Source organism: Microtus pennsylvanicus, chromosome 7, assembly GCF_037038515.1.
Source record: "Microtus pennsylvanicus isolate mMicPen1 chromosome 7, mMicPen1.hap1, whole genome shotgun sequence".
NCBI classification, from domain to species: domain Eukaryota; kingdom Metazoa; phylum Chordata; class Mammalia; order Rodentia; family Cricetidae; genus Microtus; species Microtus pennsylvanicus.
The window spans coordinates 55,215,392-55,240,711 of record NC_134585.1 but is presented as its reverse complement, the minus strand read 5'-3'; the positions used below and the strand labels follow the sequence as shown (position 1 = coordinate 55,240,711).

The window sequence follows — 25,320 nt, the reverse complement described above, 5'->3', positions numbered from 1 at the left end:
CACATTGTACTTAAGTATTTAGAAATACATATATTCATACACATATATGCACACAACATAAACACACATATGCATATATATGTAATAACAATGAATAAGAAGCCATGAATTTATAGTCTCAAAAATAAAACAATATTAATAATAATAAAAATAATAATAAAGAAACATGACTGGGGAGATGGCTCAGTGATTAAGAGTAAGAGTGCTTACTGCTCTTCCAGAGGCCTGGGTTTGATTTCCAGCACCCACACAGTGGCTCACAATGGCTTGTTAACTCTAGGTCAGGGAGTCTGATGAGCTACTTTGACTTCCTCAGGCACCACACATACAAGGCACACAGACATACATACAAGTGGCACACTCAAAGGAATTAATAAACAAAAAATTTTTTAAAAAATATGATTATTCACTATCTGATTTTGAATTTTTAAATGTATTTCTTTATTTACTTATGTATTTGAGACAAGGTCTCCTATGTAGCCAGCCTCCTAAGTACTAGAATACAATACAAACGTGCTAGTTTATCAGTGTTTTCTTTTGTCTTCTGTAAGCTGATAAAGCATGCTCACCACTATTCCTAAAATTCACGAAAGAACTTGCCAGAACTAAAAATGAAACTACTTTGTAGGTACTAGAGATTAAATATTAGTAGAAACAAACATTTCATAGTCCAAGAGATCAAGCAATTGTTTTCGGTTGGGTTGTCTTTTTTTTCATTAAATAATTACATTCTTTATACAAGCTGTATACAAACACTTGCCAGACAGAGGTATTACCAAAATCTTTTTCTGTGGCATGTCTTTTGTTTCAAATGTCTTTTCATACATAAGATTTATAGTTAATGTCCTCATGTGATGTTTTGCTACAATATAATAAAAATATCCCCTCTGGTTTCTTTTCTAGCTGACTTAGGCTGTTTACGTCCAGCCAGCTTGGTCTGCATGTCTCTTGGGTGACCCACTGTACTCTTCCTCTCCCATCACTACACCACTCTGATTAGGACAACGCAAGCTGTGCAAATCTTGTTGACCCCAACCATAGTTTCTCCATGAAATCTTTTCTAAAGTAATTTGACTACTTTTGTCTCCATACTTATGAAATCTAAAATGAGCTTATACAATGTTGCCCAAAGATACTTTCTTGAGAGTTCAACTGCAGCTGAGTGTAGTAGTTGACACCTGTAGTACCTGGACAGCTCAGACGGCCTGGGCTACAGAATAAGTTTGTCTTAAAAAAGAGAGCATGAGGAGGGAAAAGGAGAAGATATTGGAGACACAAGCATGGAGTTCCGATCCCCAACACCTATGTAAAAATGGGCATGGAGGCCTCCAGAGGTGGATCCCAAATTACTTGGGTAAGTGGGCTAGCTAGACTAGTGAACTTTGGTCCAGTGAGAGACCCTGTCTCTAAGTGGAAGATAACTAAGGAAAACATCCAACATCAACCTCAGCTGTCTTCTGGCATCCTCACGTACACACGTATGTACACACACACACACACACACACACACACACACACACACACACACACACACACAGATGTGTAAATAAACAAAAAACATGAAAGATGAATAAGTAGTTAAGAGCAAGTACTGCTCCTGCAGAGGACTTAGTTTGGTTCACAACTATCTAACTCTAGCCCTAGGGGATCCAACAGCTTCTGGCTCTAAGAGCACTCTCACACACACCCCCACCCAGACATATAATTCAAAATGAAAGAACAAACAAAACCTACAACCCAATAAATGACGAAGAATGTGCTGACAGTTCAGACAGAAAACCCCGGTTATTAATCAGAGTGGTGTGTGATATCAGATGCACGTGATGACTCAGTTGAGAGCACGGTGTTCTCTAGTGTGCATGTGCATGCCGTGGTGTGAATGAGGCAGTGAGAGGACAACTTTTCAGGAGTCAGACTCTCCTTTAACTGAGGTTTCCACAATCTCATTCAGATCAGCAGGCTGGAATGGCAAGCACCTTTTCTACTGAGCCATCTCATCATCTGTACATAGGCCTGTCACTCTCATGATCACGTGGTAGACTAGGAGCTGTGGTTTGTTGCCACTGTCCAAGTGGTTAATAGAGCAGATTGCTAGTCCAGAAAAAGAGCAACACCTAAATTTGAAGTATAGTTTCTATATGTAATACGCATTGCTTTCACATCACTGTAAAGTTTTTTAAAAAAAGAAAGTAAAAATTCGGATAGCCTGATTTGGGAGCATTTTGTGCTTCATTACTTAAGCAGGAGAGTGGTGGCACATTCCCAGTCTCAGCACTTGACAGGTGGAATTCAAGCCAGTCTCAGATACACAGCAAGTTCAAGTTTGAAGCCAGTCTATGCTGTAAGAGGCCCTAAGTCAACCACCTCTAAAATGGAGAAACAGAAAGAAACAAAGAAAGAAAGAGAGGGGAGAGAGGGTGGGGAGGGAGAGAGAATGGATGAATAGAGGGAAAAAAACAGTAGAAATGGAAAGATGATACCAGAAGAAAAGAGTTTTGTGGAGTCTCTTCCCACTGTCCAGGTATTCCTTAGGTTACAGAACACAGCTTGCTATATGGAGCTGCCATGTGTTACATTTATCTGACATTTCCCAGAAAGGCGATGGCTCAATAAGGCCTTCTGAATGAATGCATGAGTAGACGGAAGGATGACAAAGCCATATTCAGCATGTAAGGGAACTGTTAGTCAACTGAGAGGAGTGTTCAAGTCATTAACATCACCATTAAAAGATTCTGAAAGACCAGGACTACACAGAGAAACACTGCCTTGAAAAACAAAAACAAAACAACAAACAAACAAAACAAAACAATAAACCCAGAAAGGTAGTATGACAGAAAAATCAGAAAATTTTACTGCAATTTAGGTTTGCTAGGTTACTGGAAAATGGGAAGCACTGAAATGCAAAAACAACTGTTGTTTTAAGATCTAAAGGATGACCCTGGACAGTCGACCCAGCTCTGAGTGTGCCATGCCATGATGGGTTCATCACAAAGGTGATGCTGGAGGAACTCAGGAAGGTTCCCTAGGCAGCTGCAGACTCAGAACAGTTCTGTCTGCAGAATGTTCAACATGATCCATGCAGATGGGATGTCTTCAACATGATCCCCACAGACCCCACAAAGTCTATTCTTTTGGTTACATTTAAAGTTTTAAATTTTATTTATTTATGTATGTATAAGTGTCTTGTCTGTATATATGTATGTGCACTATATGTCTACATGTCTGTGGAGACCAGAAGAGGGTACTGGATCACCTGGGACTAGAGTTACAGACTTGTGACCTACCATGTGGGTACTGGAAGAGCAGCAAACACTATTAACACTGAGCCGTTTCTCCAGCCCACACTGTTCCTTTTTTGTAGTCAAATCTTTCAGAGATTTCTTGAAACACTTTTGCTGAACTACAGACTGCAGAGGAGAACTACATGTGCAGCACGATAGACAGTCTTTTGCTTGCTATACTGTCTTAATAGTAGCCTCTCTGAATTTTCATGGATCTTTATTTCAAGAGGTTATACCTATTTTATCTACATTGATTGTAGCATATGGTAAAACAATACAATGTTCAGCCTTTCATTGGTTTGTCTGTCTAAGAGAAAAACCAGAGGGCAAGCTAAGGAATGGTACAGGAAATAAAGGAAACCTGATTCAACAATACAACTGAGTGGGTAAAACAGGACTGGCCAAGAGCAGGCAGAGTGTGCCTGAAGGACGCTGAGAAGGAACTTCTGGGCACTTAGGGAACACTAAAAGTCTTCACAAGATTAGAGGCCCTGAAACAAGACACACTGACCGGTAAACATGGAGTCTGTCCTATTTAAAACAAACTGAAATGCTCTTGTCCCCTAGATTTCTGTCCCCTTTCCATGAAGGGGACAACTCCCCCAATGAAGGGCTCTACCTTATACACCTTCAAGGAAAAGTTTCCATTCAAACACTCTCTTCCATTAAAAACTGCCTCCAAAGACAGATGGGCTATTACCATTACTAAGTTGAAGGTCCACAAGCTAGTGTCCTCCTCTGAGCTTAGCTCCTGTTACTCACTAGTCTACCAGATACAGGTACTTTCAATTTATAAATACATCTCTTCTCAGTAGTAAGGCAAATGATTCCAAGGTAACTGTCATTTCCTTTTGTCTCCAATGCCATGCATTAATTATTAAAAATTCATGTGTGCACTAGCCTATTCTACATATAAAGACTCTGAGTTGTGATGTGGGAGGTGATGTATGGTGTGAATATGTTTTATTGCCATTGGTTAATAAAGAAGTTGCTTTCAGCCAATGGCTTAACAGAGTAAAACCAGGCTGAAAGAGATATATAGAGAGAGTCAGAGAGAGATGCCATGTGGCCACCAGAGGAGAAAGACACGAGTCACCAGCCAGAACCTTGCTGGCAACACAAGCCTCATAGTAAAATATAAAATAATGAAAATGGGTTAATTTAGGATGTAAGATCTAGCTAGAAATATACATAAGCTATTGGCCGAACAGAATTGCAATAATATAGTTTCTGGGTGATTATTTTGGGTCAGGGCAGCCAGGAACAAACAAATAGCCTCTGACAATAGATGACAAAATAAAAAACAAATTTTTTCTTAAAAAAGCAGTAGAGGGAGTGCTGTAAGCAAAATGGTGTGGGTAGCTAGAGGTTCTTCTCCAGCAGATGGAGATAGCAGGCACTATGCCCTCTCCACACATACAATATTTCTAAGAGCAAAAGAATACCTAGTCAAAATAAGAGTCAGAGCTGTTAGACAGAGAAACCCTGTATTGAAAACCAAAAAAGGAAAAGGGGGGGAAAGGGAGGAAGAGAGAGAGAGAGAGGGAAGGAGGAAAAGAGAGAGGGACAGGGGAAGGGAGTGTCCCAGGATGTGGAGGCTCTTTTTAGAAGAGGACAGTCTGAACAAGGTCAGATATCAGAAGGGTATCTAATTTATTAACAGCATTGTATGAACCAGAATACCTCTGGGGAAACCCTAAAGAGCCTAGAAGCAACAGCACTCAGGTCATTTTTAGAACAAAAAGGGAGAAATGGCTCAGCAGGTTAAGAGTACTTGCTGCTCTTCTAGAGGACACAAGTTCTATTTCCAGCACCCACACCATCTATAACTCAAGTTCCAAGGGATCCAGTAACCTCATTTAGCCCACAAGGACACCAGATACACATGCAATGCACATTCATACATCAGGCAAAACATGTGTACATCTGAAATAATAATTTAAAAAAAAGAATGTGGTCAGATAGGGTGGGAATGTCCTACAGCAGGAGTTCTGCCGGTCCATGTCCCTGTGCATGCTTTGGATGGACAGGAGGATGCTATACTGCACTGGTCATCTGGTCCAAATGGAATCTGACCCCAGCAACCCAGATAAATGAGAATCTAACCATAAGTCTTCACTGGCCAGGATGTGCCTGTCCTTGGGAAACACTGGTTCTTTACAAACAGATTTTATCTCCAACATTCTTGTGTTAAAGTGTTTTGTTTTGCAAACAATAGGTTGTAGTTATTGTGCGTATTTAAAAGATCCATGAAATTAAAATCACCAGGAACCACTGATACAGGTCAAAGCATCCAAGAACAAAGTCTTGGCACATGTACTTGTCATCTCTTTGAAACAGATGTGGTTGTTAGAATAGAAGAATCAATATTTTGTGAATTTATTACTAGTATTTATTACTATATCTCATATTTTTATTATGTTAAATATATAGTTGCTTCTTGACTCAAAAAACAAAACAAAACCAGGCTGATTAGGTGGCTAGGAAGGTAAAGGTGCTTGCTGACACACCTGAACACCAGAGTTCAATCCCTGGGACTCACAAGATGGAAGGACAGAACCAACTCTGCACGTTGTTTTCTGAGCTCCTCTGTGTGTGTACACATACACACTCACAAATAAAATAAATGTTAAAACAAATGGCTGGGCATGATGACTCACGTCTTTAGTCCCAGCACCCAGAAGGTAGAGGCATGCAGGTCTCTGGGAGTTTGAGGCTAGCTTGTTTTAAATAGTGAGTTCTAGGACAGCTAGAGCTATATAGTGAGACCCTGTCACCTTGTCTTGAAAAGAAAAAAAAAAGCAGCAGCAGCAAGCTTGTAGAGCCCTGCCAGCCTCTGGTTCTATGACTCTAAAACACAGTGCTCTAGGGAGCCTCCCATGTGAGCTGGTGCACTGGTGCTGGGCTTTCTGCTCGAGTTTTCTTTTGTATACTATTATGAGAAATTAAAAGCACTTTTTAATTTAAAAATTTTCTGGTCCTACAACTATAAAATGTGAATAGAGAAAATGTTAATTTGCAAACGAACCAAACAGCATCAGCACAGTAGTTAGGTCAAGCTAAGCTAGCTAATTTGGGATTCTATCACTTTCCTGTTAGCTCTATATGACAGGTGGTGTCTCCAGACCTCAGTTTCTTCAGGAAACAGAAAGAATATTCCTGTGAGTATACATAGAATTGTTAAATTATTCAATTAGTTAACAGGTAAGAAATGCTTCAAGCAGTGCCTGGCACCAATAGAGCTCAGGAAACAGTTATTTCCTACAGTCAGAAGACACTGAGAGCACACTAACCCTGACTAGCCACCTCCTGCTGAGGTCCTTTCAGCAGACCTCACAAACTCCCCTTCCTACTGGTCAAACGGTACAGGTAACAAAGTGTGACTGGGAAAACAATTACTCTGGGTTCTTGCTAGTTCTCTTCAAATGAAACCCAACCACTTAGTTCCACACAACCTACCATGCCACTGAGCTATGACTACGGGTTATGACTTTCAACTGTCTGCTTGCACACTGGAGGTTTTGACAACCTGTAGTATTGGAGCTCCAACACTTGGGCAGCCTCTCGAGCATTCTGTTTCTGAAAGCCTCTGCCTTGCATGCTCCAGTAACTGCTGGGTGAACAGAAAAAAAAATCAAGCAGAATTTGCCAGAGAAAAACTTTGAAGATCCACAGAAATGTACTTCAAATGGTACAGCTTCACTGGGGACATGGAATCACAGTAGCAGATCTACCTAGGGGGCCTAGTGAGCATCTAGAGTCTTTTTGAAAATGGTAGGAGCAAACTGTGCCAAGTGTGGAATATGGGCCTGTGGCTGTGAATCACAGGCTGGGATGCATAGCTGGTAGGAATCTGTGGCTTCACAGCAAATGCTCAGTGACTGCCACCTTCAACTACAAAGGATCAGGTGCGATTCTCTCTACATCTGCATCTTTCACCTGGTTATTTATCTTACTGTCTAAAAATGGAAAATGGAGAGGCTCATTCACAAAGGGAAAACACTCAACGAGACTATTAAATTTTGTACTGAGCCATATGACAAGCAATCTCCTCTCAATCCTCTTTGTACTCTACCACAATAATAATAATAATAGTAAAAAATATAAAAACCTGTAGCACAAATAATAACCCAGAGACAGCTATTGGGATTCAACCTGAAAATCAAAGCAACCAAGCCACTAGAGAAGTCTTACCTCTACCAAGGCTGAGCCGACTGCAGACTAAGTAGATTAAGCAGCTTGAGTCTCTCTTTCCTCCTATTTTATATTCCCTCTAGTGCTGGGATTAAAGGCATAACTCCCTTGTACTGGGATTAAAGATGGGGTACCACCACTTGGATTTGTTTCTGCATTGATCTTGTGTAGACCAGAGTGGCTTTGAACTCACAGAGATCCTTCTCCTATGTCTCCTAAATCCTGGTATTAAAGGTGTGTGCCACCACTGCCTGACCTCTAGTGGCTTAGCTTTGCCCTTCTGATCTTTAGGCAAACTTCCTTTATTAAAACAAATAAAATATCACTACATTTCACTTTTTGTCTAAAATAAAAAAGGCTATAACTAATATTAGAAAAACTATATACAGTAAGTACAATAGCTATATACAAGCAATAAGTATATCAACAATGTCTAGTCCATCTGTATTTGACAAATTATAAGAAAGTACTCCATATCTTTCCTATCTTGGTGAGTCCAAAGTCTTGTACCTAATTTATCTTCTATCATAACCCCCTTTCTCTGTCTGGTCAACAAGGAAATCTGTAATTATCTGGTCTTCAACTCCCTCAGAGACCTAACAAGGAATCACTATTAACTGAGCAGGCAGGAGGTGTGAGTACCACTTACTGACTTCAGCAAGAGGTGACAAGCAATGGGAGAGACATCAAAGACAATCTGAAGGACCGGAAAGCTGGCTCCGTGACAAAGAGCAGCACTTGCTACTCTGCCTGAGGATTTGAGTTCTATTTCAAACACCCACATAGTAGCTCACAACCACCTATAACTCCAGTGCCAGGAGATCCAATGCCCTATTCGGGCGACCATGAACACCAAGCACACACATACTAAACAGATACATGTAAACAGCACACATACACACATTTTCAAAGGTACAAAAATACTGTGTAATAAAAAGAAAGAAACTCAAAAGCAGGGGCACGGTGCTACACACCTGCTTCCTAGCACTGAAGTGAAGGTTGGAGGATCAGAAGTTCAAGGTCACCCTCAGCTCCATAGTGAGTTCAAGACCAGTATGTCTCAAAAAAAAAAAGAAAGAAAGAAAGAAAAAGAAATTTAAGAGGGATTCTTTTGTTCAATGAGGCTGCCATGCTCTGAACCAAAAATCTGGCATAGCTATCTTTAAAGAAGAAAAACTACATATATCCTGCACAGACAGAATCTCTTTTTTTTTTTTTGGTGGTGGGAGGGAGTAGGGTGGGTAGTATTTTACTATGAAGCTGAGGTTTGGCCTCTAATTCATGATCCTTCTTCAGCCTCCTGAGTGCTGGAAACTGGTGCATGCCACCAACAGGTGGCACAAGCTGAGGTAGAACTATTATATATAGCCAGGAAATGGCTGTTTATTCATATACACCATAAGATATCCAGTAAGAGTTGGAGGTGGATAACTGTTCTCACAGTTGAGCAACACACTCTAAGAGAAAAGAAACTAGGCTAAAACAAAAACTTTCATAAAGAATCTTTTGCCCTAACCACTAGCCTTCCCTAAGATGGGCTAACTCCCAAAGTGCAACATCACAGAGTGATCCCATGGAGATGATGTTTACCAAGTACTTACTGTGTTCTAGGCATTACTGTGCATTTTTCATATGGACTAATTAATCCTCAGCATCATCATATTATAAATATTTTATTGTCTCTAACTTTAAGCTGGAGAATTGAAGCTCAGAGATCAGCTTGCCCAAGCAAGCTAAAAACAACTGTCCCAAAGCTCATGTTTTCAACCACTAGGCCATGGTCTCAACTGTGGGTCATGACCCCTTCGGAGTTGTCAAATGACCCTTTCACAAGAGTTGCATGTCAGATATTTTTTACATTATAGTTATGCAATAGCAACAAAAATGATTTTATGGTTGGGGGTCAGCACAACATGAGGCACTGTACTAAAGGGTCACAGCATTAGGAAGGTTGGGAACCAGTGCTTAGACAGAGAAGAAAGCTGCCCATATCTAATAAATGCTGCATAAACTTCTAGACTCTGGTAGGGACCTAACATTCATGGACAGTTTTGGTTATCTAGAATATCTGAATTCTAGACAATAAAAATATATGGGCTTTTGAAATTTTACTTGATTACTGCCTGACACACATCTGCAGTTGCTCAAGTGAACAAGATCCCCATGGTGAGCCTGTTGTCACAGCAGCTGCGGTATTCGGAGAAAAAGAAGGGTGGGTAATTACTCTTGACAGGCCACGGCAAATGCAGTCTTCAAACCCCTTTTCAGTATTCTTGCTGGTCTCAAGGTCCATTTTATCTTTAAATACGACTGTACCACCTCTTAATTTATGGTATGAAAAATGTGCCAGGATGGACGCTGGGAGCAGAAGTTCAGAACACCACTAAGATACAGATCATAATTAACCAAAGACAGGCTGGTCATACCATCAGGAATGATTCTCATTAATAAGATTTTACCACAGCATTGTTCCTTACCCATTAAACAGTTTTTTTCCCATCTTCTTCCATATTATCACATAATCATTGGCTGGGTTTTCCTTTTCTCTATTACCTATAAGGGAAACAATCTGTGAGTCTGGGCTGATACATGGCAAGAAAAAAAGCAATTTCATACATTTTATTTATAAATTCAGAAAAGGATTAATATATTACAACAGTGAAATCCCTATAACCTTTTTGACACTGACATTTTAAAAAATAGAAAAATATGATCCATATTTCAGCTAAGAACAACCAAAGATTCAGTCATTTACAGGGAAAATGAGTCATAAACACAAGCATTAAAGGATTAAAGCATTCCTCACTGGGCGATGGTAGTGCATGCTTTTAATTCCAGCACTTGGGAGGCAGAAGCAAGTGAATCTCTAAGCTCGAGGCCAGCATGGTCTACAGAGTGAGTTCCAAGATGGACAGCCAGGGCTACAAAGAGAAACCCTGTCTCAAAAAAAAAAAAAAAAAAAACCCTAACTAGCCAGGTGGTGGTGATACATGCCTTTAAGAGACAGGTGGATCTCAGAGTTCGAGGCCAGCTTGGTCTATAGAGCAAGTTCCAGGACAGCCAGGACAGTTACACAGAGAAATTCTATCTTGAAAAAAAAAACAAAAAACTAAATAAATATTAAAAAAAAAGGTTTTCTTCTGAAAATAAATGGAGTTCTAAAGCATACATACTATCTTTACATAACTTAAAACTGTCAGAGCTGAAAAATCATGCTAAAGAAATACTCGAGTATCAAAAGCTAAACTTATTTATGTATAAGTGAAATGCATAATGGTTCAGAGAAGGTGTGAGACAATTCCTTTGTGTTATGACCTATATGCAAGCAGCAAGTATCTTTAAAGCAACATACTCTATACACAGAATATTATATTAAGCAAAGATAACTAGAGTTTATGAGTTCAATAAATTACAGATGTAATCATTTTTTAGACTTCTGATACTTTATTGGGAATTTAGTAAAACATGATTGGTGTATTAGGATGGAAAATTCTCCCTTTTATCAGCCTAACAGTGAACACAGAATTCCTCTTGAAAGAAACTTTCTTTGCGAAAATATGCACCCTTGATATGGGGCCCCAACCTCTCAGGTCCAGTCCCCCTAGAGTGGGTGGTTCCCTGAAGAATGGCTGTCAAGATCCCAGAATAGCTGTCAAGAAAAGGAAATTGCTCTGCATTCTACAAGGGGAAGAATTTGTTGTTTTATCTCAAAAAGGGACTGAGAGAAGAATGATGAGCGGGACAGAGAAGAAAAGAGGAGCTAGTACAATAGGGCAAAGCTAGGATTGGGTGAGGGTGAAGAGCTCAGGCCAGGGACAGCTGAAAGTTGTCTGCATTAATGCAGAGCGAGGCTCTCTCCCTTTCTTTAGTTAGGTATACAAATCCACAATGTGCTCTATGAATAGAGCCTTTCTGAAAATCAGAGGCACCAAGTTTTACATCTGGGTGCAAAGGTGCAAATCAGTATAGAGAGCAAGAAGGTCTGGCCCCACATGGCAGAAAAAGTTGCAAGACCATGAAACTCACAAATGCTCTTAGGGAGAGCTTTTATCTACTATATATTATATGTGCAATACTTACTCAGACAAACCACCCCAAAACTATGAATGGAGCCTCAAATTTAAACAGTACCCCTCTCTCCCATCCAAACCTGATTTCCAAAGTAACAAAGCCCCAAAAAACTAATTACAGTTAAGACCAAGTAATTTTAATTTAATTCTAGATGCCTCTCCTAAGCTAAGTATGTTAACCACCTTCATACTCAATAGCATGTAGGATGTGTAACCACATGGAAATTATGCTTAACATCCTATATTTGATCTTGGTCAAACGGCCATGCTGGGTGTGGTGGCACATGCCTTTAATGCCAATGCTTTAAAGGCTGAACAGGTGGCTCTCTGAGTTCAAGGCTGTATGGTGCTAAGTATAGAACTGAATACTGAATACTGAATGTAGGGCTTTGCTCATCAGGCAAGCTCTCTACCAATAACACTGTATCCCTAGCCTATGACCTACACTTTTCATAAGAGAAGTCGAGGATGTAGCTCAGTGATAAAGTGCTTGCTAGCATGCTCAAGGCCCTTGGTTCGAATTCCAGCACCACAAATTGGTGTAGGAGGTCCTTCTGTTTCTGTGTTGCTTTCATTGGTTAATAAAGAAACTGTCTTGAACTGTTGATAGGGCAAAACTTAGGTAGGCGGGGAAGATGGAACTGAATTCTGGGAGGAATAAAACACGATCAGAGAGATGCCATGGATTGCCTACCAGAGTCAGATGCAGAACCTTGCTAGTAAGCCACAACCATGTGGTGATACAGAAATGGGTTAAATTAAGATGTAAGAGTTAGCCAATAAGAAGGTAGAGCTAATGGGCCAACCAGTGATTTAATTAATACAGTTTCTGTGTGGTTATTTCAGGTATAAGCTAGCTGGGTGACCCAGGAACCAACAAGCGGTCCTTCCTGTTACAACAAATCACAAATGAGGTCTCACTCTGTACTTCATTATATCTAATAAGCCACTAGAAGGATCTGTTTATTTAAGGGGCACAAGAACATGGAAGTTTTAAAAATAGCCACAGATTTAGAAATCAGGGGGCCTTAGCCAGGCGCTTGGTGGCCCACGCCTTTAATCCCAGCATTTGGGAGGCAGAGGCAGGTGGATCTTTGTGAGTTCAAGGCCAGCCTGGTCTACAAGAGTTAGTTCCAGGACAGGCTCCAAAGCTATAGAGAAACCCTGTGTCAAAAAACAAAACAAAAACAAAAAGAAACAAAAAGCAAAAAAATCAGAGGGCTTGAGCCTACGTCTCAGGCTTATGAGCTGAGAAGCCCTGGACAATTCATCTATGACTTGAGACCTCTACACTTCCTCCCTATAATGGATATAACATCAGCTATACTCCCAAAGATGCTGCAAAGATCAATAACAAATTGTGTATAAATGCATTACAAATAGACAAGAACTGTAAATGTGTGACATTATTCTGGTTAGAGGAGAACCTGGTACTTAAACATTCCAGGAGCTCTGAGCAAACTGGAATGCAAGAGCCAGGTCTTCTAGGCAGAATTCAAAGGATTCTGAAGTGCGTTTGACATTTGGTTCTTTACTTTAGCTATATAATATCTAGTTTTAACCAATAAGCTTCATAGGGACTAAAAAACATAATTAGGTACGATTTCTAGACTGAGAATTCCTTCTTACAAAAAAAAAAAAAACAAACAGCTAAGAGCAAAGGCTTAGTATGATTGTATTCTTCCCAGCCATACTAGTTAAATGTAAATGAAAGCAATACCAAATTGCATCCATAATGAACAGCAGCAGAAGCAGGCACAGCAATCACCTTAGCATGCATCAGAGTTCCCATTTAATCACTTCAGAATTGTAATCCTTTCATATCTCTACATAAAATAAATACTGCTAATCGGTAAAGTCTAATGTTTACATATAGCCACACCATTTTTGAAAAACGGCTTAACAGTTAAGAGCACATGCTGCTCTTCCAGAAGACCTGGCCTCAAATCTCAGGACCTATGCCAGAAGGTCCACAACTACAGCTCTAGGAGTCCCAATGTCCTCTTCTGTCTTCCAAGGGTATCCCCCTCCCCATAAACAAACAAGAAAACAAATAAATTTAAAGTTTTAAAAATGAGAGAGAAGAGAAAGACAGACAGATAAGGAGAGACTCTGACCGAGTAGACAGTGGGCTGGAGAGATGATCTCCGTGGTTAAATGGTATGGACCAATCTTTGTACACTGTAAATATGTAAATAACTTTGTACACTGTAAATAACTCTCATTGGTTAAGAGCTGACTGTTCAATAGCCAGACAGGTAGAGGTTAGGCTGGACTTGCAGACAAAAACAAAGTACAAAGAAAAAGAAAGGAGTCTCAAAGAGACACAGAGAGAAGCAAGATGAACTTGCCATGTTGAAAAAAGGTACCACCACAAGACAGTGCATAGATAAGAAATATTAGTTAATTTTAAAATGTAAGAGCTAGTTTATAGGGGCTAGAGAGATGGCTCAGAGGTTAAGAGCACTGGCTCCTATTCCAAAGGTTCTGAGTTCAATTCTCAGCAATCACATGGTGGCTCACAGCCATCTATAATGAGATCTGGTGCCCTCTTCTGGGCAGAACATTGAATACATAGTAAATGAATAAATCTTAAAAAAAATGGTGCACAGAAATACATGTAAGAAAAAGCCACCCATATAAATACACACACAATTTTTTAAAAAAGCTAGTTAATAACAACCATGATCTATCTGCCAAGTATTTATAATTATTAATGAGTCTATATGTGGTTTTTTGGAAACTGGTTGGCAGGACAGAAATGTTCACCTACAGTTAAGAGCAAAGGCTGTTCTTGGTAAGGACCCAGGTTTGGTTCCCAAGCACTCACGTCAGGTGGTTCATAAGTACCTGTAACTCCAGCTCCAGGGGACTCTCTTCTGGAGTCTGTGGGCATTTCATTCACATTCCCAATATCCAAAATCCCCACCTACAGACACACACACACAAAAACTGTAAAGAAGAAACACTAGACATTAGTTTTACAAGCACAGAGTTGCAACTTCAGCAGGGAGGGAACATGCTCACTGTACTCCTCCCAGACATCACTCCTGTTGGAGTGTTTCAAACACATCTGCTGTCATGTATTAAAATGAGATAGGTGTCAAGGATATTTTATAGAACAAAGTAGGGTCAGTCAATGACTAGCCCATGCATGGCCACAGAAATAGAGGCACCTAGGGCCAGGTACTTTACTGGTGCATTCCAGTAACTATGAAATATAGTTTACACTGTTGTGCCTATGGTTTGAAATTATTGAACAATGAACCTATCCTTTTCCACAATGAACTGACCAATCAGGGAACAGTAGTAGTAGAAGAAAAGCCCTTTAATGCTTGATTTAAGTTCTTTAAAGCAAAAAGCTCTGGCCTAGTGTGGTGGCTCAGTACTGGCATTCTAGCACTCAGAAGGCTGGGCCAGGAAAAATGCCCTGATTTCATGGGCAGTCTTGGCTATATAGTTCTAGGGACAGCCTGAGCTACAGAATAAGTAGTACAAAAACCAAAATCTTTAAACATAAAGCATAGATTTTTCAGTTTTAAAATTCATCAAAATAAGTCAGACAGTGGTAGCACACTCCTTATGTCCCAGCAGTCAGGAGGCAGAGGCATGTAGAGTTTTTTGAAGTCAGCCTGGTCTACAAACAAGTTCCAGGACAGCCAGGGCTATACAGAGGAACCCTGTCTTGAAAATAAAATTCATCAACATAAAACTAGACCCCAATAAAGAAGAAAAATATAACTTTTAAATTTCACAAAATGTGGGGTCCATCTTCTCCATATGGTTTTCAAGAATGGGAGGATAACAAAAAGCTATTCATTTGATGAAGTCAGAAAAAAAAAATCACAGCTGAATGTTGAGCAGGACGTGGCACCTCATTAGGTCTGGTTATTGTGCAGTCTGTGTATGCATATGTGCACTATGTATGTGTTTGTATGTGTGTAATAACATGTTCATTGTATAGATGTGATTGGCTAATTTCCCTTCTGCTTCTTCTGGGATTCGTGGATAGATCACTTGCAGACGACTTGGACCGTCTAGCTCAGTGGTAGATCCCCGGCATAGCCTGAGGCCCTGGGTTTAATCCTAGCACCACCGAATGCTATTTCGAAGACTATCACACAGGTATGGAAAGGAAAGGAACACTAGAGAAGAGACTAGAGGGACCTGCAACAAAACAGTAAACTAAAAGAACATTTGGTGACGTAAACCAAGGAAGGAAGGGTTCCACATATTATTAAATATAACAGGAAAAGTAAATTCATAAAACTAAAAGAAGGAAATCTTGGAGACAACCTGGGAATGTTAAGTCCAAGAAGCACTAGTGTAAACAAAACATATTAAAGCTAAAAGTGATGGGTTTGACTACATGAAATTCAAGCATTTGTATTCAATAAAGAAAAACACAAAGTTAATAGATACTAAGATGATATTCTTATGGCTCAAAACCACCAGGGATTGTGCAACTGTGTCTAGATATTAAGTTTATGATTATTATATCATATATAATTTCCAGTTTCTATAGGAAACAAAGAACATACAGAGGCAAAACACAGAAGGAAAGCAATTAACTGAAACATGAAGAAATGCTCCAGCTCATTAGTGCCTTACATAAGTTACACTGAGACATTACTAAATGGCAAAAAGTAGAGGAAGTATTAGGGCAGCAGAGAAATGCCATGCTTGTGGAGTATAAAGTGATACATCCATTCAGTTCCTAACAGTATCTAGGCCATCATGGCAATCCTGGGGGGGGCGGTCTGTATCCCAGGAATTCTAAAACAAGTCTGTGTTGGACACTGCAAGACTGCTACTGGAAGTATTGTTTACAGTAGCCTAGGTACCCATTGCTATGGAGATCTATGTACACCATGGAATACTATGTAACAGTTAAGACCAATTAGCTAAGTCTGCATCCAGCATAAATAGATCTTCAACTAGTAAACAGTGAAAAACAGAGTAAGATGGCATTTACAGGAGATTCTAAAGCCAAATTCTACAATAGCAGGGTGGAACCAGGTATTCTGTGACTAAAGATAAACACCACTGCCATTACTAAATGTTTACAAAGATGCACACAGAATTAAGAGCTCATATAAGCTACATTAGAGAGGAGTCTGTAGAGAAGGAATACACGAAAGGTGAACAGAAGGCCTCTGTCCACTGAAGAAAGAGTGCCCAAGCCATGGGAGAGTAAAGATGACTGTTCCCAAATCTGAAGACCTGATTTTAATTCCTGGGATGTATCAGTAGAAGAGAACTAACTCCCACCCACAGTTATCCTCCAACCTACACACATACTTTTAAAAAAATCTTTTTAAAGGGCTAGTTATTGTGGCACACACCTTTAATTCCAGCACTGAGGAGGCCGAAGCAGCTGGATCTCTGTGAGTTTGAGGCCAACCTGTTCTACATAGTGAAACTCTGTTTCAAACACCCCACCCCCAAAACAAAACCAACCAAAAACCCCCCAAAAGTCGAAAAACATTTTTTTTACTCATGCATATATTAATTGATCCAATAAAACCTTCTAAATAGCTCTTACATGGCAAGAGTTACGTTTAAATAGACCTATGGGGAAAAGTAAGTTATATATACTACTACTACTACTAACTACTACAAAGTGAGAAGCTCAGCATGTGTATGTGTTGTATGCACTTGTCATTGTGGGTTTGTATATGTGTGTGTGCTCCTGTATATGTGTGGATATGCATGTGGAGGCCAGAGGTCAATACCAGATAGCCTTCCTTGATCACCCATCACCATTACTTACTTTTTTATTTATTTATTTTTGGAGCTGGAGTCTCACTGAAACTCATGATTTGGTTAGGCTGGCTGGCTCAAGAGTTCTGCTCCATGGCCCTATAGCAATGGGACTGTAGGAGCAGTCACCATGCCTGGCTCCTCATGTGCATCTGGAAAAGGAACTTATGCTCACAGGACAGGGCAGCACTTTACTGACTAAGCAACCCCTTAGGAATCATTATTTATTTATATGTATGGGTGTTTTGTTTGCATGTACATATATGCACTACATGTGTGCCCACAAAAGTCAGAAATAGGCATCAGATACTCTAGAACCGAACCCAGGTCCTCTGGAAGAGCATTCTGTGCTCTTAACCACTGAGCCATCTCTCCAGCCTCAGAACTCATCATTCTTAAAAGTTTACCAAATGAAGCTATAATCAAACCCGAGCCTGATGCACACTAGGCAACTGCTATATTCCACTAAGCTATTGTCTCTCAATTTTTTTATATAAAATAGAAATATACTTTGAGAGTCAAATATGGTGGCTCATACTTTTAATGCCAGAACTTGGGAGGAAGAGGCAGAAGGATCAAGAAATGAAGACTAGTCCTAGCTACGTAGCAAATTCAAGGTCAGCCTGGGCTACATGAGACCCTATCTTTAAAAAACAAAATCAAACAAAAATACTAAGATAGCTTCAAGTTCCTCAAAGAACAAGTTGGGATGGGACACAAAGGCAAACTCTAAAGCTCCAGTGACAGCCATACCTCAGTCCACAGAGAAGACATTTTCCCTCACACTTACTACTTTTTGGAGAATTTTTTTTTTTTTTTTTGGTTTTTCGAGACAGGGTTTCTCTGTGGCTTTGGAGCCCGTCCTGGAACTAGCTCTGTAGACCAGGCTGGTCTCGAACTCACAGAGATCCGCCTGCCTCTGCCTCCCGAGTGCTGGGATTAAAGGCGTGCGCCACCATCGCCCAGCTAGAATTTTCAAAAAAAGAAAAAATAAATAAAGAAATCAGTCTAATTGCTCAGGAACCGTCTCAGCAGATTCCCATGTTCTGAGAGATTTTACAGGCTGACTGCTGGACACATTGTGCCTTATAATGTGCTCGCTGCCATACATTAACACAAGCTGACTCGCACTGGGAGGTGGCTGTCAGTTAAGCACTTATTGCACACTCATAAAGTCCCGGGTTCCCACATACAAAGTAAGCATGGTGGCTAATTCTCTTGCAGTCCCAGTGGTGGAAAGATGCAGACAGAGAATCCCTGGGATTCTTTGGCTGGCCAGCCCCAGTCCCCAGTAAGAGACTCTGTCTCAAAAAACCAACATAGATGGCTCCTAAAGGATGACATCTGAGTTTGACCTCTGACCTTCACACACAGGCACACATTTGAACATGCACATGTACACGCCTGCATATATACAAATAACATATTCAGTGCAAAGTGACAGTTTTACTCCACATCCTTTTAGGACAGAATATGAAGGTTAAAAAAACAAACAAAAACTCTTTACCTTCCCCTTTGCTCTGATCTTTTTAGACAGGGCTAGCTATGTAGCCCAGGCTAACTTAAGCATGTGATTGTCATCTTGTCTTAACCTCCCCAGTGCTGGCACCACCATGTCAGGCTTTGTATCTCTCTCTCTTCTTTTTTCTTTTTTGGTTTTTTGAGACAGGGTTTCTCTGTAACAGTCCTGGCTGACCTGAAACACCCTTTGTAGACCAGGCTGGCCTCGAACTTATAGAGATCCACTTGCCTCTGCCTTCCGAGTGCTGAGATTAAAGGCATGTACCACACTGCCTGGCCTGTACTTCTGCTTTTATCTCAAATACATGAACATCGGAAAAATTCCTAGAAAGGGATATACACATTTTAGATTCCAGTAAACACTGCCAAATCCACCTCCAGAAAAAGTTTCCATTCCTGACAATAGTGGGCAAGGTTTTCAGCTTTCCCACACCATACTGGCAAGCAATGACTTAAAATGTCAGCCATAAATAAATAAATAAATAAATAGACTTGACTTTATCAAAATGAAAAATTTCAGATAATAAACATTTAAAATGAAAAAAAAAGTCAGCCTTACAGGTAAAAGGGTAGTAAACTATGTTTCATTTTATATTTATATTTAAATGCTTGTAACTGCTGAATTTAAAGCTCGGGTATATTTTACAACTAATAATAGCTGTATACTAAGATGAACTGTTTACAGAAAAGTCAAGAGTCACATTAACAGTGTAACTGGAGAAGCTGATGTCGCTTGAGCAACTAAGAATTTCAGCACGGATATAGCATGGCATCAAACACAAATGGCATAGATGTGTCTTATGGCTTACTTTATGCCTTTCACTTGAGATGCAGTGGTGAGCCCATTAGGCTCTGCCAAACATCTGGAACATTTAAGAGTGTGTTTGGTCCTACAGTCATGTATTCACATCTGGAACATTTAAGAGTGTGTTTGGTCCTACAGTCATGTATTCACATCTGAAACATTTAAGAGTGTGTTTGCTCCTACAGTCATGTATTCACTTTCCTAACTTTATGCATTTACTTAGTTTTGCCACTCTGACAATAGAACCCAGGCCTTGCCCATGTTAGGGAAGTGCTGAACTACACCCCAGCATTTATAACTTCTTTACTCTCTGATCAATACATTTGGATGACATTTTATTTGCTAATAATAAATCTGATCTTTTCTAGATGTTATAAAGTACAAAGGTCTAACATTAGCAATTAGTGTCTAACCATGAGCACCCAATAAAATTAAGATATAGGTAGCTGTAATGAACATAGAAAAAGGAGCAGAAAAGTAAATGTTGGGGTCACCAACATGGCTCAGTGGTGTTTGCCACCCAGTCTTGTGGTCTGTGTGTAATCCCTGGAACCCACATAGTGGAAGGAGAGAACCAGTTCCCATGAGTTGTCCTCTGACTTCCATGAATCTGTGGTATGTATGTGTAGACTACACACTAAATAATTTTTTTTTTTTGGTTTTTCGAGACAGGGTCTCTCTGTAGCTTTGGAGCCTGTCCTGGAACTAGCTCTTGTAGAGACCAGGCTGGTAAATAAATATATTTTTAAAAAGATTCAATTTTAGTGTTGGGTATCCATGAGGATATCTTAGACATTCTTGGATTTTTCCTTAATGTGGTGGTTTGAATAGGAATGGCCCCCATAGGCTCATATATGGTCATCTATTTGAATATTTGGTTGTTGGGGAGTAGGACTACTTGAGAGGGAGTAAGAGATGTGACTTGTTGGAGTAGGTGAGGCCTTTAGAGGAAGTGTGTCACTGGGGGGTGGGCTTTGGGGTTTCAGAAGCTGAAACCAGGTCTAGAGGCTCATTCTATTCCTGTTGCCTTTGGATTCAGATGTAGAACTCTCAGCTACCATGTCTGTCTGTGTGCTGCCATGTTTCCTGCCATGAGGATAATGGGCCAAATCTCTGAAATCGTAAGTCAGCCCCAATTAAATGTTTTCCTTTATAAGAATGCCATGATGTGGTGTCTATTCATGGCAATACAACACTAAAAGACTTAAAAGGGTTATTTGTTTCAGTATTTGCTTATTTTATGTGTAAGTGCACATGCCTGCATAAATTTATGGGCATTACATGGGTGCAGGTGCCCGAAGAAGGCAGAAAACAGTGTTAAGAGTCCCTGGAACTGGAGTTACAGATAGCTGTGAACAATGTGGGTGTTGGGAACCAAACCTGGATTTTCTACATAGAGCAATAAGAATTCTTAACCACTGAGCCATCTCTCCAGCCTATCGTCATCATCATCATCATCTTGTGTTCTATGTATGGGGCAGTGAGGGTTATGTGCACTAGGTTTATGTGCCTGTAGAGGTCAGAAGAGGGTAATAGATGCCCTGGAACTATAATAACAGAGTTTTCAGACATCCAAAGAAGGTCCTGAGAATCAAAATCTAGTCTCCCATGATGCTTAGGTATGACAACTGCAGATTACTTTGAATTCCAGCTCATTATGCTTCCACCTCCCAAGTGCTAGAATGCACCATTCCTGGCTGGGATTTGGATTTATAAAAACAAACCACTAATTCAGACCCACATACTCTGTAAGTGCCCACATGAAAGAAGACCTCTACTCACAGTGCTGATTCACTGTCAAAGGCTCAATGCCTATGATGATAAACCTATTAGCAATGATGGCTGAAACAAGCTATTCACACATTTTCTTACCCAATTCTCTTCATGATTACCTCCAGGTAACAGTTTTTTAAAAGGAGAATCAAATTAGCTCTAACAAGGACTTTGACCTTACTATCCTGATAAATCAGTAGCTATTATTATAAGAATAAGTACCATAATTTATCTATCATTCTAGAAGAGTTTTAGCTCAAACCTGATAAACCGATAAACCTCTACCCATCCTTGCTTTAATTTTCAAGTAAAATTTACATTCACAGAAAAAGGACTCCTCTGGGTTATTTTAAAGTCAAATGTTGCCGGGCGATGGTGGCGCACGCCTTTAATCCCAGCACTTGGGAGGCAGAGGCAGGCGGATCTCTGTGAGATCGAGGCCAGCCTGGTCTACAGAGCTAGTTCCAGGATAGGCTCCAAAGCCACAGAGAAACCCTGTCTCGAAAAACCAAAAAAAAAAAAAAAGTCAAATGTTCTTGCTGCTTTAACATCCCCACATGGGCCTGTCAAGTGAACACACACAAATGACCCTACACATACTCCCCATGTCAGAGACTGGAGGAAGAAAGAGAGCAAGAAGCTACAAAGAGCAGGATCTTTATGTGACGCAGCTAAGACTTAGCTGTAATTTATATTTTGGTCACTCAGCTGCCTTTGAAAAAGCTGATACTATGGCAGGACTGCCTTTCCTTTCCTACTGCACCAGCAGCTGTACAGCCCTCTCACCACGGAGCAGTGACTGCCCTGCTAGAGCAGCACTGCTGGGCAGCTTCTGAACACAATGCTGGAAGCCCGCTATTCTTCTAATGGGGCAGGAACAGTAAAGACCAGTTTCCTGGACTTTAAACTATGCAGAGTGCTATGCTAATCCTCCCCAAATCCCACAGCACAGGGGTGGGGGTGGGAAACAGCACACAAATTATCAAACTGCACCATGGGCAGTGGCTCTGGGTTACACTAGTTCCTAACATTCTTATATCTAGAAAAGGCATGGTGGAAAGGGAGAGACACATGTACAAAAGCCTACCAAAAACATGCAAAACTTAATTTTTACCCTGATTCTTCTAATGTGCTAGCCAACATTTGCCCCTAATCATTTGCACGGGAGGCATTTTCACAGTGAGACTGGGAGACATGCTACTAGAGTGTAAATTACTAATTAGCTCAAAGGGAGACAAAGAGAGAAAATACCTGTCACAGAGTGCTGTTTACAGCTTGACACATAATACAAACAACCCGGAACATTTCAGAGGAACCCTTACTTCCCAGACTTCTCTTAACACGTGAATGGAAAAGGAATGGTATTATAGTCTTTAAAAACTGTCCATGTCTCAGTAACAATAACACATGACTAGAAACAATGCTTTCCAAATAATTTGTAATTTTCTCGTCCTTATGAAAGGGAAGTGTTTCTAATTATTACAATCAGCGTTTATAAGGAGCTATATTTCATAGCTCTGATGGCAGCTAAAAGAGGGGAGACAAGGAGACAAAGCCCACAAGTTCTGTGTTTCACATTTGTCAGGACAGGCCTATCTACAGTCACACGTTTAACAGCTCAGACACTGGGGGTGACTGGAGGCAAAATGGGGTCAATCCATTTCCTTAAGTGAAAACAATGGAAAAGACTCAAAATTTAGGTTTGGGGATGGTGGCCATGTTAATATTTTTATGGATCACCTCCACGTAAGGCAGACCTATTTGTATGAATCCCAGTCAACATTTCAGAAGTTAAACCTTGTGTACATTGGTTCTTTTTAGCTCCTTGAAGCTAAAAAGATCTCAAAGGTAGGAATTTCATCTCAAATACTTCATGGTATTGCTTAACAGCCTTGATTCTCGGCACTCAGGAGGCAGAGGCAGGCGGATCTCTGTAAATTCGAGACCAGCCTGGTCTACAGAGTGAGTTCCAGCACAGCCAGGACTGTTTCACAGAGAAACCCTATCTCGAAAAACAAACAAACAACAACATAAAAACAACCCAAAAACCCCAGTCCTGATTCTCACACAATCATCATGCATATTAGCAGCTACCACATTCTAAGGATGTGATTTCCACAAGTTCCCAACAGAAAAGGGTTTGACAATACAATGTTTTGTAAATAACAGGGCCTACACATCTGTCATTAACAGGTGACAGAATCTTTTCCAGCATCTACTAAAGCACACTGCATAACATCACAAAGTCCTCCTAATATTTATTTATTTAGGTTTCTTGAGAAAAGGTCTCACTGTTAGCCCAAGCTGGACTGAAATAATGTAGCCCACGCTGACCTGGAATTTATGATAACCCTTATGCCCCAACCTGAGTGCTGGGATTCCAGGCTTTGCACCAGTATCTCTGACTTCTAAATTCCATCTTGACATTACTTCACCTTAAAGGCTTTGACTAAAATAAAATATATACCAAACTTATTCCCTTTCACTTATTCTCAATATATTATTTATTGAGACAGGGTATCTATGTAGCCCTGGCTCTCCTGGAACTTATTATATAGACCAGGCTGGTCTCAAACTCAGATCTTCCTGCCTCTGCCTACAAACTGGGCCACCACACCTGGCCTCTATTTTAATATTTTATGTGCATGAGTGTGTTTGCCTGTATGTATATGTGTGCACTACATGCAAGCCTGGTGATGCTGGAAACCATAAGAAGTCATAGGATCCCTGGAACTGGAGTTATAGGCAATTGTGACCTGCCATGGGCATACTGAGAACCAAAACCTGGGTCCTCTCCAAGAGCATCAAGTGCTCCTAACCAATGAGTCATCGCTAAGTGCCCCACCCCCCGAAGCCTAGTTTTATTTATTTTTATGCCTATGTGTGTGGATGTGCACATTTGACTGTTAGATGCTCCTGAGGCTGAAGCTGAATCACCCAGCATGAGTGCTGGGAATTGAATTCAGATCCTCTGCACGAGCAGTAAGTACTCTTACTCACTGAGCCATCTCAACAGTCCCCTCCCTTTTCTTTTTTAAATCGAATGTGTTCATATTAAGTTTCTCCTATTTTATTTGTTTAAAAATACTTAGAAAATGATAAAGCAAGTCAGGTGAAATGAAAACAACTAGCGATTTTGAGAAAAGACATATAAAATCTGTGTCTCATTTCTGTAACTTTCCTCAAGACTGAAAAATTGTAATAAAACCCATAGTCATCAAAAAAAAAAAAGTTTTTCAGATCATGGCAGTGAGAGACCAGGAGTTAGACTCTGTGATAGACAGACAGACAGACAGACAGACAGACAGAGGGGCCATAGGTATAGGTAATAGACGTGTCAAGTTTCCAAGATGGCAGCTCCTTCCTCACCCTTCAAACTTTTGTCTTCTACTAGCAAGCCCCTGCTGATTGAAGGCCATATCAGAACGTGTCACACAACAGTTACAGACCAATCAACCATCATCCTGTCTGTCTTCAAACTGACCAACCCCTAATAGCGGAGGGAAAACTCTTCCACAGCTTTAAAACTCTCGGCCCTAAGGACAGCTGGACTCCAGCTTTCTGAGGCCCTCTGCTTTGCCTGTGGCATATGTCTTCTTACCCCCAATGAACGCCTTTTTTTTTTAACTGTCTGTGGTGCTTGAGGTTTCCATGGTGTTAACCTTTTATGCTTTAGATTGTTCCTGTCTCGTTATTTTTTAACTGGCAGAGAAAATGAATCCAATCCAGACCCCTGAACTGTATCATTTCAATACCCCTAGACTGTATGACTGAAGGCAGGAGGTTCAGGAGTCCAAGGCAAGTTACTGCTACACCAAACGCCTTAAACTTCAGCAGGCAGGATGGTAGGACAGGCCCATCCCCGTGGGTTCAGGCCAGCCATTAATGGAAGCCCCCTGCCAGGTTGCTTCCG

General features: G+C 40.4%; 1 protein-coding gene across 9 annotated transcripts in view; it reads right to left on the bottom strand.

The window, feature by feature from the left end:
- Positions 1-25,320, bottom strand: part of Usp49 (ubiquitin specific peptidase 49) — a 76,896-nt gene that overhangs the window by 29,923 nt on the left and 21,653 nt on the right. For 6 of the 9 annotated variants that reach the window (XM_075980868.1, XM_075980870.1, XM_075980875.1 and 3 more), the window contains exon 2: positions 9,953-10,028. The exons of 1 other annotated variant lie outside the window; for it this stretch is intronic. The gene's annotated coding sequence lies outside the window, so the exon portion shown is untranslated. Of the gene's footprint in view, positions 1-8,449; positions 8,535-9,952; positions 10,029-14,395; positions 14,496-25,320 lie in introns of those variants that run through there. 2 more of the 9 variants (XM_075980873.1, XM_075980871.1) reach the window with 2 other exon arrangements.